We start from the raw sequence: 16,528 nt of genomic DNA on the forward strand, positions 1-16,528 counted from the left end.
TTCTGCCCACAGGTTGGTTCAGCAAGCACAGGTGTGTACTGGCATGATGCAGGGGAGAGAGAGAGCTTTTACGAGTGAGTCGGCTTCCTTTATTCCCTAGCTGTGTGACCACAGGAAAATTATTTAACCCCACTGAGGTTCAGATTTTCATTTTTAAAATCGAAAATAGTTAGGAATAACCCTTCTCTTTAGAATTTTTACATTTAATTTAATTTTTTGAGAATAAAGCAAAATAACATATTATGGAATAGCATGGTATTTGAGAATGCAGGTTCTGGAGTCAGACGATCTGGGTTGAAATCCTATCCCCACCACTTATGAGCTGTGTGATCTTAGATAAGTGACATGACCTCTCTGTGGGAGATGGATGCAGTGACGGCCCCAATGGATTCAGTTCTCTCTCTCTCTACATGCAATTAGGTCATCCCTTCTGCAGGGCTCTGGGATTGGCCATGTGACTTGCTTTGCCTCATGAGACAAGAGCAAACGTGATGCAAATAGAGACTTGAGAAGTGCTTGTCCCCTCTTGCTACTTTGGAACACTGATGCCACGTGAAGACACTCATACTAGCTGGCTGGATGGTGAGAGAGACAGGATGCCTTGTCTCCAGGCCAACAGCCTTCCAACCCCCAGACACATGAGTGAGACCATCCTCACCCCAGCCATCAGCCTATCCCCAAGTTGACAGAAGTTGCACGAGAGAGCCCAGCCAAGATCAGCTGAAGTGGTTCAGATCAGAAAAACCCTCAACTGACTCACAGAATCTGCACGAGAGAGCTCAGTCAACATCAGCTGAAGTGGTTTGGATCAGAAAAACCCTCAACTGACTCACAGAATCAAGAGCTAAATAAATGCTTGATTTTTAAAGCCATTATGGCTGGGGGCTGTTTCTTAGCCACAAAAGATAACTGATATACTTCCCATGCTCACTTCTCCTTATATCCATAAATAATAATAGTAGCTACTATATAAAGTGGTTGTGAGAGTTAAATGAATTAGTATGTGCCCAGCGCTTTCAACATGCCTGGACACATGGTGCATAAAATGTATAATTTATCAATAGATGAAAGTTTCGGGTGTTTAGTAGGTACTGTTTAGTACACTGTTTCAGGTGCATAGTAGGCTCTCAATGAATATTCATTCCCTTTTCTTTCAAAATGTGTTCATTGATGAATTGAACAGAAATTCAAGTTAAACCTCAGGCTGATTTTCTCCATCTCTTTGTAGTCTACTAAGAGAAACCCGTGGGATTTCCACCAACAATGTTTGAACTAACTTGATCTGAAAATGTCCCCCACCTTCTGATAAGACCTTTGAATCAAGCTGTTGCAGAGACTCTGGTGTGACATATACCCACCCAGGTCTTTCTTCTCCCCCCGGAGGCAGCTGAGTGATTTGTGTTCAATCACCTGGGGCATCCGGGAGGCTGGTCTCTGAGATGAGTGGAGGGGTGGTGTTCATCCTCCGCCGTATGCCTCAATCTAAGTCATGCTGGGAGAAATCTCACAAAGAGCAAGAAGGATTTTTTTCTTAAGATGAGGCAAGATACCTGTCTTAAAATAAAAGGCAGTTGACAGGCAGGCAACACAATTTTCTTTGTCTGCCACACCTTGGTATGAGCAGAGAGAAAGAATGCCGCTGGGAAGTCCTGACTGATGCAAAACCACCCCTTTTCAGCTAACACACATGGGGAGATTTATAACACCTTCTGTTTATTTGGTGGCTGTGAAATCCCTCTGTTTCTGAGATTTAGTCATTGTTTTCAATTTGCCAAGAGGTTAAGAGAGTTGTTAAGAGTGTTGTCTTTGAACTCTGCCAGACCTGGACTAGAGGGCTGGCTCTGCCCTTCACTAGTTTTAGGACCTTGGGCTAGTTATGTAATGACCCCAAACCTTACTCTCCACATTTGTAGAGTGGGAAGGCAGTAGTTCCAACCAACTGCGATATTGTGCAGGTTTAACAAAGTAATAAATGAAGACCGTTTAGCACAGCTCCTGGCAAAGTTAGTGCTTGATAAATGACAGCTGATACTATTGCTGTTATATCAGACAATTTTTGTATGTCTGTTGTGTACCACCACTGTGCTAGGCATTGAGGGATATAAGAAAGAAATCATTTATAACCTTTGTCCTAGAGCAAGGAGTTGGCAAATTTTTTTTCTGAAAAGGGCCAGGGAGCAAATATTTTAGGCTTTGTAGGCCAGCCTGTCTCTGTTATTCAACTCTGCCATTGTAGCAGAAGAGTAGCCAGAGACAACAAACAAATGGGCATGGCTGTGTGCCAATAAAACTTTATTTACAAAAATGAGTGGTTGGCTGGATTTAGCCCATGGGCTGTAGTTTGCCAACCCCTGTCCTAAAATATTGTACAGTTAGGGGTGTCTCTGGCTACAAGTAATAGAAAGCCCTATTTATATGAGGCACACAGTTACTGGTGTTCATTTAGTGGTCCAAAGATGTCAACTACAATTTTTATGATTTTCTACATATTTCCTTAACACTTGTCAACCATATAACAGGCACATTCAAGACAGTAAGGAGAAAAGGGGTAGAGTCAATGGAAGTGTTTCTTTTTATTAGGAGAGCCAAGACTTTCCCCAGATCTCCTTGAAGATGTCTCCCATGTTTCATTGGCTGGACTGTGTCATACTCCCAGCTACAATGGAGGCTGGGAAGGTGAATATTTGTCAACTCTATCACTAATGATGGTGGTGGCCAGGAGGGAAAGGGGGCATGAGATTCAATGTTGATAAATCAATGAAACTGTTGCACCATTCAGTAATGTCACATCCTTGAGACACACAGAATTACAACACAGGCTGTTTAATGATTTCACACACACACATACACATCCCCTAACCAAAGATGTAATGGGAACAAAGAACAGAGAATCTAATTTCTTGTTAATTCAGAATATTATAATTATGCAGTCATCAATAAGGTTATTTGAACAAGGAAATACAGGTGTCTAAATGGTGATGAAAACATTTGATAAGCCAAATGAATTATCAAAAGACTGAGGATTATTTTGTTAGATCAGTTATTTATTGTCCCAAATATCCACTCCCTCCCACCTCCATGGGAAGAATATGCTCACTGGACCCATTTGTGTTGAATCTGTCCTTGTAGCTTGCTTGGCCTCATGATGGGCAATGTGCACTTTTCTGCTCCCTGACTATGGGTTCAGTCATCTGTCTTGGCCAATGAGATAGTAGCAATCACAATACAAGCAGAGAGGTGTGAAATGTGTTTTCAACGTTGGGCTGGTCCTCTTGCACCTCTGCCATCACCATGATAGGAGCTTCCCTTTGGTAGCTGTTGGTGCTTCAACCTGTGCTCAGAATAAACGTACCTGCAGTCAACCTAAACCAAACCTGCGTGAGCAGTCAAGCACACCTGAACCCAGGCTTGAAGCAGAGCTCCTACCTCACCTACAGATACATGAGCAAGAATAAATGATTGTTATTTTAAACTACTGAGTTTGGGGGTGACTTGTTACACAGCAATACATAAATGATACACTGTATGCTATAAAAGTACATGAATTCCAAACCCACTAATTCAGAGCCTGTGTTGGCATGGATTGGTTATTCATTTACGATATTTTTTTGGCTAGGCACTTGACATTCTAGACCCTCTGCTAAATTTCAGGATACTAAGACAAATGAAATAGGGCACATTTCAATGCAGTGTGGTATGTTTAAAAATACAAGTAAGAATAAAGTATGGATCTCTAGGAAAGAGGAGAGGATTATTAATTCTACAGAGAAGAGAAAGAACCAGCAGGTAAGGAAGGCTTCTTGGAGGAAAGGAGCATCTGAATTGCCATTTGAAAGTGGAGTAGAAGATGACTAGGCAGATGAGAACTGGGGTGACAGTGAGACGAGGGCGTTCTGAGCAGCGAGATCAGTATTATGCACAGTCCAGAACATCAAGGAGCAGTCAAAGTGTGGGGGGACAATTAGCAATTTCCAGAAGGTCAGGGGTGAGGGACAAAGTAGCCAGAGAGGAATCTCTTGAGAAGGGTCTGCCATGCAATGGTGAAGGACTTCTTAACCATGAGGATAATGGACAGTGCATACTTGTTTTAATTTATTTAAATTAGCAATAATTATAATACTAACGGCCAACAATTATGGAGTGCTTACCAAGGTGCTGGGCACTGGGCTGTGCCCATGGATTCCTCCCAACAGCTCTAAGTGGTAAGTACTATTATTATTCCCATTTAACAGATGAAGAAACTGAGGCTTAGAGAAGTAAAGCGGCTTGTCTAAAGTCGTAGGGTAACTGCCAGAGTGGAGATTTGACCAAAGCTGCTTCCTTCTGGATTCTTCTTCCTTAACCACTGCTGTGACTGCTTCTCTGTGAAGCAAAGCTAGGAGGTGGCCAAGTCACTCAATAAATTATCGCCAAACATATTGGAACACGTATCCCTTACATCTACAATTTCAACAATTTTATTGACTCATTATGTGAAAGTCACTGTGCTGTCAATGAAGGGTTCAAATATGAATAAGACTTGACCTTGCCCTTAAGAAATCTGAGTGACAGAAAAGCAATGCATTGCACCAACAATTTTTATCTGTTCATGAAGGTGGCTTCCTTGAGGCAGTGGCTCCTGAACAAGGCTCTGGGTCAAAGCACCTGAGGACAGGAGGATATTTGGGTTTTGTTTGCTTTTTTATTAAAGGTAGAGCTTCCAGGTGTCACCCCAGATCAACGGGGACAGAATCTTTGGGGTGCCAGTTTTGGAGACTTTCTCCCTCTCCCTATCCCTCCTGTCTACCTTCCTCTCTCTCTCTCTCTTTCCTCTTCCCAGGCGATTCTGAAGTTCCCATGAAGGTGAGTTTCCAAACAGCACATTGGCAATCCCTGTTGGTTCTCTTCAAACTCCCTAAGCAAGCTATGGTGTGCTTTGGGCCAGAGCCTCATCCAGCCACTGGTCATGCATGGCCTGTCGGCCACTTCCTCTGGGGTGAGTGGTGCCTAGAGGCTAATTATAACTCCAAAGGGTCTCCACCGAATTCTAAGAACTGTCCATCTTTCCCTTTTCTTCCTGGACCAGTTCTTTGAAAATGCCCATTTGCCTCAAGCCACTGTCAAACTCACAGTATCACATCTAGCATGGAACTCCTCCCAGACTCCTCGGTGGCTACTCCAGCCTTTTTTGGGTCGGAAGTGTGGATCATAGGACGGATCATGGCAGAAGTTTCATCCATACTGGAATGAACAGACTGAGTTGTGCTCAAATTAAGGCTCGCTAAAGCTCGTTGGTCAAAAGAGGGACCAACGAGAAGTCCCCAGAGGGACTTCTCTGGGGGGGCATGGGATACACTCACTAATGCCATTCTGGTCGACCATCCTAGAGAGTGGGGGACATAATAACACAGGCACACTCTCTGCTCAGGACTGTAGTGGATTTGAAAGTTTTTTTTTTTTTTTTTTTTTTTTTTTTGCGGTATGCGGGCATCTCACCGCTGTGGCCCCTCCCGCTGCGGAGCACAGGCTCCGGACGCGCAGGCCTAGCGGCCATGGCTCACGGGCCCAGGTGCTCCGCGGCATGTGGGATCTTCCCGGACCAGGGCACGAACCCGCGTCTCCTGCATAGGCAGGCGGACTCCCAACCACTGCGCCACCAGGGAAGCCCGAAAGTATTTTTTTTAATACTAATATCTTTCTGGTATGAGTAGCATAGTAACCAATTGGTACTGTCTAAGATAGTCCTACATGATGTAAGCCAGTGCACGAAAGGGTTGAATCTGCATTTCCTTAAAAAGTCTTAGATCTCCTGTTTTTTTCAGAAAAACTCCCACCCAAAAAGTTGAAATGGAGGAGATTTTCCTGTTAGTTTACCAGCTTAGGGACTGTAGGACCTGCAGTGGGCTGAGTGGTACCCCTCTCCCCGCTCAAATATGTCCTAACCCCTGGAACCTATGAATGTGACCTTATTTGGAAAAAGCGTTTTTGTAGACGTAAATGAATTAAGCTTATTTTGAATTTTCTGGGGGTCCCTAAATTCTATGACAAGTGTCTTTACAAGAGTGAGGGAGATCTGACAGACAGAGGAGGTGATGTGGCCATGGAGGTAGAGATTAGAGTGATGCAGCCACAAGCAACAGATGCTGGCAGCTACCAGAAGCTGGAAAGGCAAGAAATGGATTCTCCCCTAGAGCCCCTGGAAGAGGCCCTGCTGACACCTTAACTTTGGACTTCTGGTTTCCAGAACTGTGAGAAAACAAATTTCCTGTTGTTTTAAGCCACTCGTTCGTGGTCATTTGTTACAGCAGCCTCAAGAAACTAATACAGGAACTAAACTTCCATATCCCCTGTACAGACCAGAAAGGGCTGACTCTGACAAAAAAGTATTCGGGAAAGCCCGGAGGGGCTTAGGGATCCGACAGTCTCCAATAAAAAGAAATAAATGCTGGATCCGGAGGGCAGCTGAGTACCCCTGTAGGTGGGCTGGACTCCCACACTGGCTGCAAACCCAGTAGCCATTGTAGACTTTTCCCTTCTTGGCTGTCAGCTTTGGAGCCGTGGGAGCATTCTGTCTGTTCCTCAAATAGGACTGCAAGGGAGGCAATCCGATTTTACTTCGATATTTAGATCCACAGTTAGGCCTGATTTCTGCTGAGGCGGTGAAAAAAAAATCTCTGAGTGAATGCACATCTGTACTCAGTGGTGTATCCATGCGAGGACAGTTTTAGCTCAGATTCAAGTGTGTGGGTCTGTGTTCAGTAAAGTTGAATAAAACTTTGCTGAATGTCTCTTCTATTCCCGTCTCTGTCCTGAGCCTTGGGGCTACTGAGATGCATAAGACACTGTTTCCACCCGAAGAAACTCACAGTCCAGTGGTGGAAATGAGAATTCAGTGCACGATGGCACGTCTTAAGCACATTTGTGCATATATGGTACACGTGTAACTACACTTGTGGTTTTGCGGGTGTGTGTCTCGTGCGTGCACATGTCCAGCCCTGCCAGTCTCAGTGTGAATGTGTACACGCTTGGTGTGCAGATCCATGTGTTTGCTTTCGTCCACACAAGTGTGTCTATATCCATGAGCAATTTGCACATGCATTTTCCTAGATGAATGTGTTATCTGTCTTTATTTGTTTATTATTTTTGCCTCACTGAGTGGCATGTGGGTTCTTAGTTCCCCAACCAGGGATTGAACCTGCACCCCCTGCAGAGGAAGCACGGAGTCTTAACCACTGGACCGCCAGGGAAGTCCCTGTTATCTGTCTTTAGAAAGGTTTTGTCGTCTTTGCACAAAGACTAATCTCTTTCTCTTTTTCTCATAGTCAAGAGGCAGTCCCAGCCAGGGCTTAGCACAGTAACTGATACCTGCCCCCCTTCAGTTAATATTTCATGCACAGAATGTCACAGGAAGTGGCTGGATGGCCCATGGGCTGTCCACCAGATAAGCCTCCCAGATAACCCCTCTCATTCCTCTCTTCCCAAGACCATCCTTCACCTCCTGGTGTAGTCTAGAAGCATGGAGATTCTCCATTTGTCCTGCTCTCTTTGCCGTGCCCCAGATAGATGCAAATGTCTTTGTCTTCGGCAATTTTGTTGCTAATCCCCAGTTAGGAAGGGATGAGTCTCCTGCCCTTAAATCCAAAGATTTTATGACCTTTGCAGAAGCAACCCTGAGCCTGCAAGTTGTATTCCAGTTTGGAGGTGATGGGTGTACCTTAAAGCATCCAAGGCCATCCAGTTGAGGCCCCAAAGCTCGCTTACAGGTCTTTACAATGGCAAAGCCACTAAGAGGATTTTCTGTTCAACATCAGGAAATAAAAAGTTGATGAGAGCATGGGGATGAGGGAAAAAACCATAGAGAAGCAGTGCCTGTTGGGAAATGCCACCAAATAAAGCCTGTGGTTTAGTCTTGGCTCTGCTGCTCATTGCTGTGTGACCTTGAGCCAGTCACATCCCTCTCTGAGCTTTAGAGGGGTTGAGTAAACATTAGAAACACCTAAAAGGACTAGTTAAAAAGAAAACTACCTGGGCCTCACTCCAGAAGCACTGAATCAGAATCTCCAGAAACAAGATCTGAGGTCCTGTATTTTTAACATGCTTCCCATGTGAGGCTTCCATCCTCTAGAGTTTGGAAACAAATGGACAAGCCGCCCCCTGAAGTCCCTTTCAGATACTCTGGATATTTTTCTGGGAGAGAAAATATTCGCAGAGTACCGTGGGGATTTTCTCAAGGAAAAGAAATGAAAATTTTCCATCTTTCAGGTAATAGAAAAAAACTGTTTGAGGAAGAATCACAGGAGGCTAGCAGGAGAGAGCCTAGGGCTGGGGGTCTGGCCCTCAAAGCCAGGCTGGCCGGGCTCCAGGACCAAGGACATGCCTCCAGCCTCTCCTTATTGATTCATCTCCCCAGCCCCTGCATCAGGAGAGCATTTTGAATTTTGAAGCATTTTGCAACTGTAAATCTGAAGCCCCGCTGCTTAATAGCCATATTGTCCCAATCCTGTGCAGTACACGGGACTAGCATTTTCCAACTGATGCTTTGCAAACTGGCTCACAGGTGATCCAGTCCATCTATACTGGTAAATGATAGTAATACTAATGACAATGACTTAAGTTTTGTTGAGCAGTTATCATACACCAGATGCTATGTCTAGCCCTTTATAGGAATTCACCCACTTACTCCCTGCAACAATGCTTTGAGAAAGGTGCTATTATTACCCACATTTCAAAGACATGAAAACTGAGGCCCAGAGAGGTTAAGTGACTTGTCCAAGGTAACACAGTACAGTGCCTCTGCTAGCCTTACTAGTCTATAGGCAAATCAGGAAATGGCACCTCTTTTGAATTAGAACAAGATGCCCTTTTGGGCAGATACAGCTCAACCAGTGTACAGCTTGGCAAATGGTTAGCATCTTTACATAAGAAAGAAGCAGCCCCTTGATCCAGACGGAGTCGACCCCAAGCCAGCTTGACAAATACAGGGCAATCTGGAATTCAGCCCCCACTCACTCACCTCCTCATCTGTATGCATGTGTGCAGTGCACAACCTGCACAACTGTACTGAGTAGACCTAATACCACTACTAAGCAGCAAAGCTAGGGTTTGACCCTAAGCTGTCTGATTCTAGAACCTATGCTTTTGACCATAACAGATTTCAAATATTGGCAATATGTAGGAATAGTTTTCCGTCTTTTTAAAAATGGAGATGTATGGGAGTCTTCTAGTGCACATCAGGTGGCCTTGCATGGAAGGTAGTGGAGAACAGATGGGTTACTTACTGCTCAGTCAACAGGTGGCTGACCACTCAGCAGTGCACTGGCCACCAGAGAATTTTGGCCATTGTAGTTAAAAAAATTTTTTCTCAATCAGATATTTTTAATGCATACCTGCAATGAGTCCATTGTTGGTTTAAAATAGGATATAAGAGAGATCGTGAGACTGAACTACACATCCTTGGGAAGCATGATAATTCTGTAAATGAGGCTCAAGATGGTCTTTACCCATTTCCACAGGCAGCGTCCATCTGACCAGAATTCTTATTTAGCACTTCTGGTATTCCAAAATGAATGTTAAAAAGAGAAATTTTTATTAAGGACTCTCTGAACTCAACAGTAAAGAAACAAACAATCCAATTAGAAAACGGGCAAAAGACATGAAAAGACACTTCATTAAAAAGGATATACAGATGGCAAATATGCACATGAAAAGATGCTTAACATCATTAGCTGGTAGGGAAATGCAAATTAAAACCATAAAGAGATTTTACTACTCACCTAAGAGAATAGCTAAAATAAAAAATAGTGACAACACCAAATGCTGGTGAGGATGTGAAAAAACCAGATCACTCATATATTGCTGGTGGGAATGTAAAATGGAACAGCCACTCTGGAAAATAGTTGACAACTTCTTATAAACGAAATGTACATTTACCATACAGCCCTGCAATTGTCTTATGGGCAGTTATTTCAGAGAAATGATATTCTATGTCTATATAAAAACCTGTATATGAATGTTCATAGAAGCTTTATTTATATTAGCTCCAAACTGGAAACAACTCAAATATCCTGTGATGGGTGACTGCTTAAACAAACTGTAACATCCATACTATGGAATACCATGCAGCAATGAAAAGGAATAAACTATTGTTACATGCAACAAATTGAATGGATCTTAAGAGAAATATGCTGACTTTAAAAAGCCAGTCTCAAAAGGTTACATACTGAATCCCACATCTGGGCATACATCTGGAAAAGATGAAAACTCTAATTTGAAAAGATACATGCACCCCTATGTCCATAGCAGCATTATTTACAATAGCCAAGACATGGAAGCAACCCAAGTGCCCATTGACGGATGAATGGATACAGAAGGTGTGGTATATTATTATGTGGAATATTACTCAGACATAAAATAGAATGAAATAATGCCATTTGCAGCAACATGGATGGACCTAGAGATTGTCAGACTAACTAAAGAAAGCCAGAAAGAGAAAGACAAATAGCATATGACATCATTTATATGTGGAATCTAAAAAAGTAATACAAATGAATTTATTTACAAAACAGAAACAGACTCACAGACATAGAAAACAAACTTCTGGTTACCAAAAGGGGGAAGCGGGGTATAAATAAGGAATTTGGGATTAACAGATACACACTACTATGTATAAAGTAGATAAACAACAAGGACCTACTGTCAATATCTTGTAATAACCTATAGTGAAAAAGAATCTGAAAAAGGATATATATATATATATATATACACATATATATGTAGAACTGAATCACTTTGCTATACACCTAAAACATTGAAAATCAACTATACTTCAATTTAAAAAAAGATTACATACTGTATGTTTGCATTTATATAACATTATTTAAATGACAAAATTATACAGATGGAGAATGAATTAGGGGTCGCCAGGTGTTAGGGATATGGTGGGAAGGAGGTGGGTGTGGCTAGAAAAAGGTAGCACCAAGGAGCCTGGTGATGGAACAGTGCTGTATTTTGATTGGTGGTAATTAAACAAATCTATACATGTGATAAAATTGAATGGAAACACACACCACACATATACAAATGAGTGCATATAACACTGGTAAGTTCTGAATAAGCTCCGAGGATTGTATCGATGTAAGTTTCTTGGTTTTGCTATGGTACTAGAATTATACAAAATGCTATTATTGGGAGAAAATGGGTGAAGGGTACATGGGACATCCCTGTACTTTTTTTTTCTATTTCCTGTGAATCTATATTTCAAGATGTGGAATTAAAATGTAATTAGGAAAGTTTCCTACACTAGTAGGTTATAGGAGCTCTATAGTATATACAATTACAAATTGTGCAAGTAATAATAATAAATAATACACTGAGAAGTAAAAACAAGAAAAGATACTTTAATCACAAATATCACAGTATCTGATTCAGTTTTTTATATACTAAGAACAAATATGATGTATGTTCAAATGTGGGAAGGGGGGGTCTAAATCCTCCATGCATGCCTCATTGTTTAAGACCTGTCCTGGAGAAATCCTCACACATAGGCATAAGAAAGCATGTGTGAAGATGCTAATAGCTACACTGTTTGTGACAGTAAAAGCTCAAAGACAACCTAAATGTCCATCAACACCTTATGGGGTTCCACTTTATGGAATACTGGACATCAGGGTAAGAATGAAGGAGATATTCATGGGCAAGCATGGAAAGATGCTGAAGATCTCCTTGGGTGAAACAGAAGCCTGATATTTTTATGTAAACAAAAGTAATTTGCAGAATGATAAATTCTGTGTGTTATGTATATGTATATATACATTAGTATTATATATACAGGTTTTTTTTGAAAATCGTGGGGCATTTATTTATTTATTTATTTTACATCTTTATTGGAGTATAATTGCTTTACAATGTTGTGTTAGTTTCTGCTGTGCAACAAAGTGAATCAGCTATATGCATACATATATCCCCATATCCCCTCCCTCTTGCATCTCCCTCCCATCCTCCCTATCCCACCCCTCTAGGTGGCCACAAAGCACCAAGCTGATCTCCTTGTGCTATGCAGCTGCTTCCCACTAGCTATCTATTTTACATTTGGTAGTGTATTCATGTCAATGCTGCTCTCTAATTTCATCCCAGCTTACCCTTCTCCCCTCCCCACCCACCCATGTCAAGTCCATTCTCTACCTCTGCAGCGTCTTTATTTCTGTCCTGCCCCTAGGTTCATGAGAACCTTTTTTTATTTTTAGATTCTATATATATATGTTAGCATATGGTATTTGTTTTTCTCTTTCTGACTTACTTCGCTCTGTATGACAGACTCTAGGTCCATCCACCTTGCTACAAATGACACTGATGAAAGAAATCAAAGGCAATACAAACAGATGGAGAGATACACCATGTTCTTGGATTGGAAGAATCAACATTGTGAAAATGACTATGCTACCCAAAGCAATCTACAGATTCAATGCAATCCCTATTAAACTACCAATGGCATTTTTCACAGAACCAGAACAAAAAATTTCACAATTTGTATGGAAACACAAAAGACTCTGAATAGCCAAAGCAATTTTGAGAAAGAAAAATGGAGCTGGAGGAATCAGGCTCCCTGACTTCAAACTATACTACAAAGCTACAGAAATCAAGACAGTATGATACTGGCACAAAAACAGAAATATAGATCAATGGAACAGGATAGAAAGCCCAGAGATAAACCCACACACATATGGTCACCTTATCTTTGACAAATGAGGCAAGAATATACAATGGAGAAAAGGCAGCATCTTCAATAAGTGGTGCTGGGAAAACTGGACAGCTACATGTAAAAGAATGAAATTAGAACACTTCCTAACGCCATACACAAAAATAAACTCAAAATGGATTAAAGAGCTAAATGTAAGGCCAGACACTATAAAACTCTTAGAGGAAAACATAGGCAGAACACTCTATGACATACATCACAGATCCTTTTTGACCCACCTCCTAGATAAATGGAAATAAAACCAAAAATTAACAAATGGGACCTAATGAAACCTAAAAGCTTTTGCACAGCAAAGGAAACCATAAACAAAATGAAAACACAACTCTCAGAATGGGAGAAAATATTTGCAAATGACAAAGGATTAATCTCCAATATGTACATATAGTTTTTTTGGTTGGGTTTTTTTTGCAGTACACGGGCCTCTCACTGCTGTGGCCTCTCCAGTTGTGGAGCACAGGCTCTGGATGCGCAGGCTCAGCGGCCATGGCTCACAGGCCTAGCTACTCCACGGAATGTGGGATCTTCCCAGACCGGGGCATAAAACCCATGTCCCCTTCATCAGCAGGCAGACTCTCAACCACTGCGCCACCAGGGAAGCCCTACATATAGTTTTTATATTAAAAAAAAGAGGGAAAACACACAAGCATATATATATTTGTATAAATGAAGAGAAGTATTATTTGAAAAGATGTATCCCAAACTGGTAGTAGATGTTCAAAGATTAGGTCAAGCATTTGCCAAGGGCCAAGCCATGTGCTTTATAAACATCTCCTTCAAACCTCACAATCACCCCAGGAAGCCAGCCCTGCTTGTAGAACTCCATTTTCCAATATGGTGGCATGGAAGTGGGAAGTCACATGTCCAAGGCCATGCATCTGAGGTGGGACTGATTCCTAAGCCAGTGCATGTATCACTCCACTAGGCTGACCTCAGACCCTCTTGTTGGGTCCATTGGGAATGGCCAGTCCAGGGTCTGAGAGAAAATGACTCATGGCTGGAGACTACAGCCATGAGTAAAGCAGAGCTGAGCTGGGGCAAGAACAGCCCGATGAAGAGGTTGAGTGGGAGTCCAGGCCCCCACCTCTGAGGCCCCGCTTTCACTGTGCACTTTGGCCAAAGCTGTAGTAAATCAGGCCACTGTACGTGCAAGGAAAGCAAACAACAACACTGGGCTGTCCCTGTCAAATATTACAACCGTGGCTGGGACATTGATGCTAACCCCCATCTGCGTGAAGTCTGGGAGGGGCTGGCTGGAGAGGGGGGCGCCTCCATGCATCTCCTCTCTGAAGCCTGGCTCTCTGTGCCTGGGTCAGGGTTGGGGGTGGTGGTAGGAAGAGAGGATAGGTGTCAAAAAGGAGGGCTCTGGGCTTCCCTGGTGGCACAGTGGTTAAGAATCTGCCTGCCAGTGCAAGGGACATGGGTTCGAGCACTGGTCCGGGAAGATCCCACATGTCGTGGAGCAACTAAGCCTGTGCGCCACAACTACTGAGCCTGTGCTCTAGAGCCCGTGAGCCACAACAAGAGAAGCCACTGCAATGAGAAGCCCGCGCACTGCAACAGAGTAGCCCCCGCTTGCCACAACTAGAGAAAGCCCGTGCGCAGCAACAAAGACCCAACGCAGCCAAAAATACATTTTTTTTTAAAAAAAGGAGGGTTCTGTTGAATGTAGCAGTGGAAGTGGTCCCCTCCCCCAATCTGTTTATTTGATGAGAACAGGTGGGGGTGGGGAAAAGAGAAGGAAACTAACACTGGCCGCCTTTTATCTTGTGGACATCAGCTCCTCCAGCATCTCAGTCATCAAACCCCCTATGTCTGGGGAGCCAGAACATCAAGGAAGTTGGAGGACTTTGCTTTTCAAATAAAAAAAACCCCTTTTACTCCCCCTGTTTTTAACTCCCCATTTCCCCTTCCCCTCAGCCTCTGGCAACCACCATTCTACTCTCTGCTTCTATGAGTTCGACTCTTTTTTTTTTTTTTTTTTTTGCGGTATGCGGGCCTCTCACTGTTGTGGCCTCTCCCGTTGCGGATCACAGGCTCCGGACGCGCAGGCCTAGCGGCCATGGCTCACGGGCTTAGTTGCTCCGCGGCACGTGGGATCTTCCCGGACCAGGGCACGAACCCGTGTCTCCTACATCGGCAGGCGGATTCTCAACCACTGCGCCACCAGGGAAGTCCGAGTTCGACTCTTAGATTCTTCTTATAGGTGGAATCATGCAGTATTTGTCCTCCTGTGTCTGGTTTATTTCACTTTGCATAATGTCCTCCAGGTTCATCCATGTCACTGTGAATGACAGCATTTCCTTCTTTTAAGTGGGTTTCACGAGGACAGAGGCCAAATTTGCACTGTTAGTTACCGAATCTCTAGCAGTGCCCAGACATAGCAGGTGCCTGATAAATGTGGAAACATGGATCCTGCATTAAAAATAAAGTTTTCATAGTGTTACAACTATAACGAATATACGGAAATATTTGGTGATTCAGGACCTTGCTTCACTTATGCCTTTAACTACTGTTTATCTTATTTATCCTCTACGATGTACGTGGCTTTTCCAGACACTGGGATTACAGTGGTGACAAAACAGACATCATCCTTGTCTTCAAAGACAAAGCGCACTGTCAAGAATGGAGGGGCCTCACAGTGGAGCTGTGCAAGTGGAGGCCTTTTACAAATGTAGCACGGCGGGGTCTGCTGGTCCCTGAAGCTGGTGCCTGGGCTCAGGGTCCTTCATGCCTCCCAAGGAAACCCATGTATATTTCCCCACTCTCTTCAGATTTCTGATTATCAGGGCATTTCACAGCGGTCTCCAAGTCCCCATCAAGGGAGCCTGTTGGACACCATGGAAAAATACTCAAGCTGAAGTCAGAAAAGAATTGGGTTCTAATCCAGCCTTCCCCTCTCAGAGCCCTGCAAACTTGGGGAAGTCACTCAGACCCTCTAAGCCTTCCTTTCTTCATTAGCAAGAAGAGGTTGATCCTATGTCATGGGGTTTGGGTGATGATTCAGTAAGGCCAGGCACACCATGCACCAGGCTCACGGCTGAGCCCATGGCACCTACTCCGCAGAGGCAAGTTTCCCCCCTCCTCTCTTCTCTCACTGTGTTCTCTCATTAAGGGCTATTTTGCATTTCGGGGACTCAGGGAGGACCTTGGTCATCCTGCTGTCCCCAGGGTAGATAAGGAAACTCAACTCTAATGAAGCTTCTGGGATTTCTGATAGAGTTCATTTCTTGATCAGCATTCACCTGAGTTTTGAGAAACAGGCAAACCCAATACATTCGTTTGGCTGTTATTCCAATGCCCCACGAGGCTGATTTTTCTTTAAAGACAAAGAATCACATTGCCACTTAGATGTTTAAAAACATTTGTCTCCTTCCTTTTTTCTTTCCTTGTCATTTGTTTCTCTCTGAGCTGGTTGGTGTTTTTCTGTCTCTCTTTCTAATCATCATCATCGTCATCATCCTCTGCCTTTCTAGTGAGTACATTTTTCAGGGAGTCATATGACATAATTTAATACTCTTTACAAATGTACATCCAAAGTGTGGGGCATGACCTAAATGGATTTGCTGGTGCATTTCTAATTTTCTTCTTTTTCGTTCCTGGATGTTTGCCAGGAGAGAATGAACTGCAGCTAGGAACAAAAAGAAGAGATTTGGAGAATATGCATTTTCCAGACTTATGGACAGAACTGTCTACTTGGCCTCTCCCGAGGGATGTCTGACTGGCATCTCAAGTTCAAGGAGCCCCAAACTAGACCTCCACGCACCTGCTCCGCCATATCCTTCCCATCTTCGATGG

At 43.2% G+C, this 16,528-nt stretch overlaps 1 long non-coding RNA gene across 1 annotated transcript in view; it reads left to right on the forward strand.

The window, feature by feature from the left end:
- The window catches only part of LOC131741594 (uncharacterized), a 167,537-nt gene extending 155,129 nt beyond the window's left edge, over positions 1–12,408 (forward strand). The window contains exon 3 of the long non-coding RNA XR_010836484.1: positions 12,292–12,408. This is a non-coding gene — a long non-coding RNA (uncharacterized lncRNA). The remainder of the gene's footprint in view (positions 1–12,291) is intronic.
- The last annotated feature ends 4,120 nt before the right edge of the window (positions 12,409–16,528 follow it).

Source organism: Kogia breviceps, chromosome 14 (genome assembly GCF_026419965.1).
Source record: "Kogia breviceps isolate mKogBre1 chromosome 14, mKogBre1 haplotype 1, whole genome shotgun sequence".
NCBI lineage: Eukaryota > Metazoa > Chordata > Mammalia > Artiodactyla > Physeteridae > Kogia > Kogia breviceps.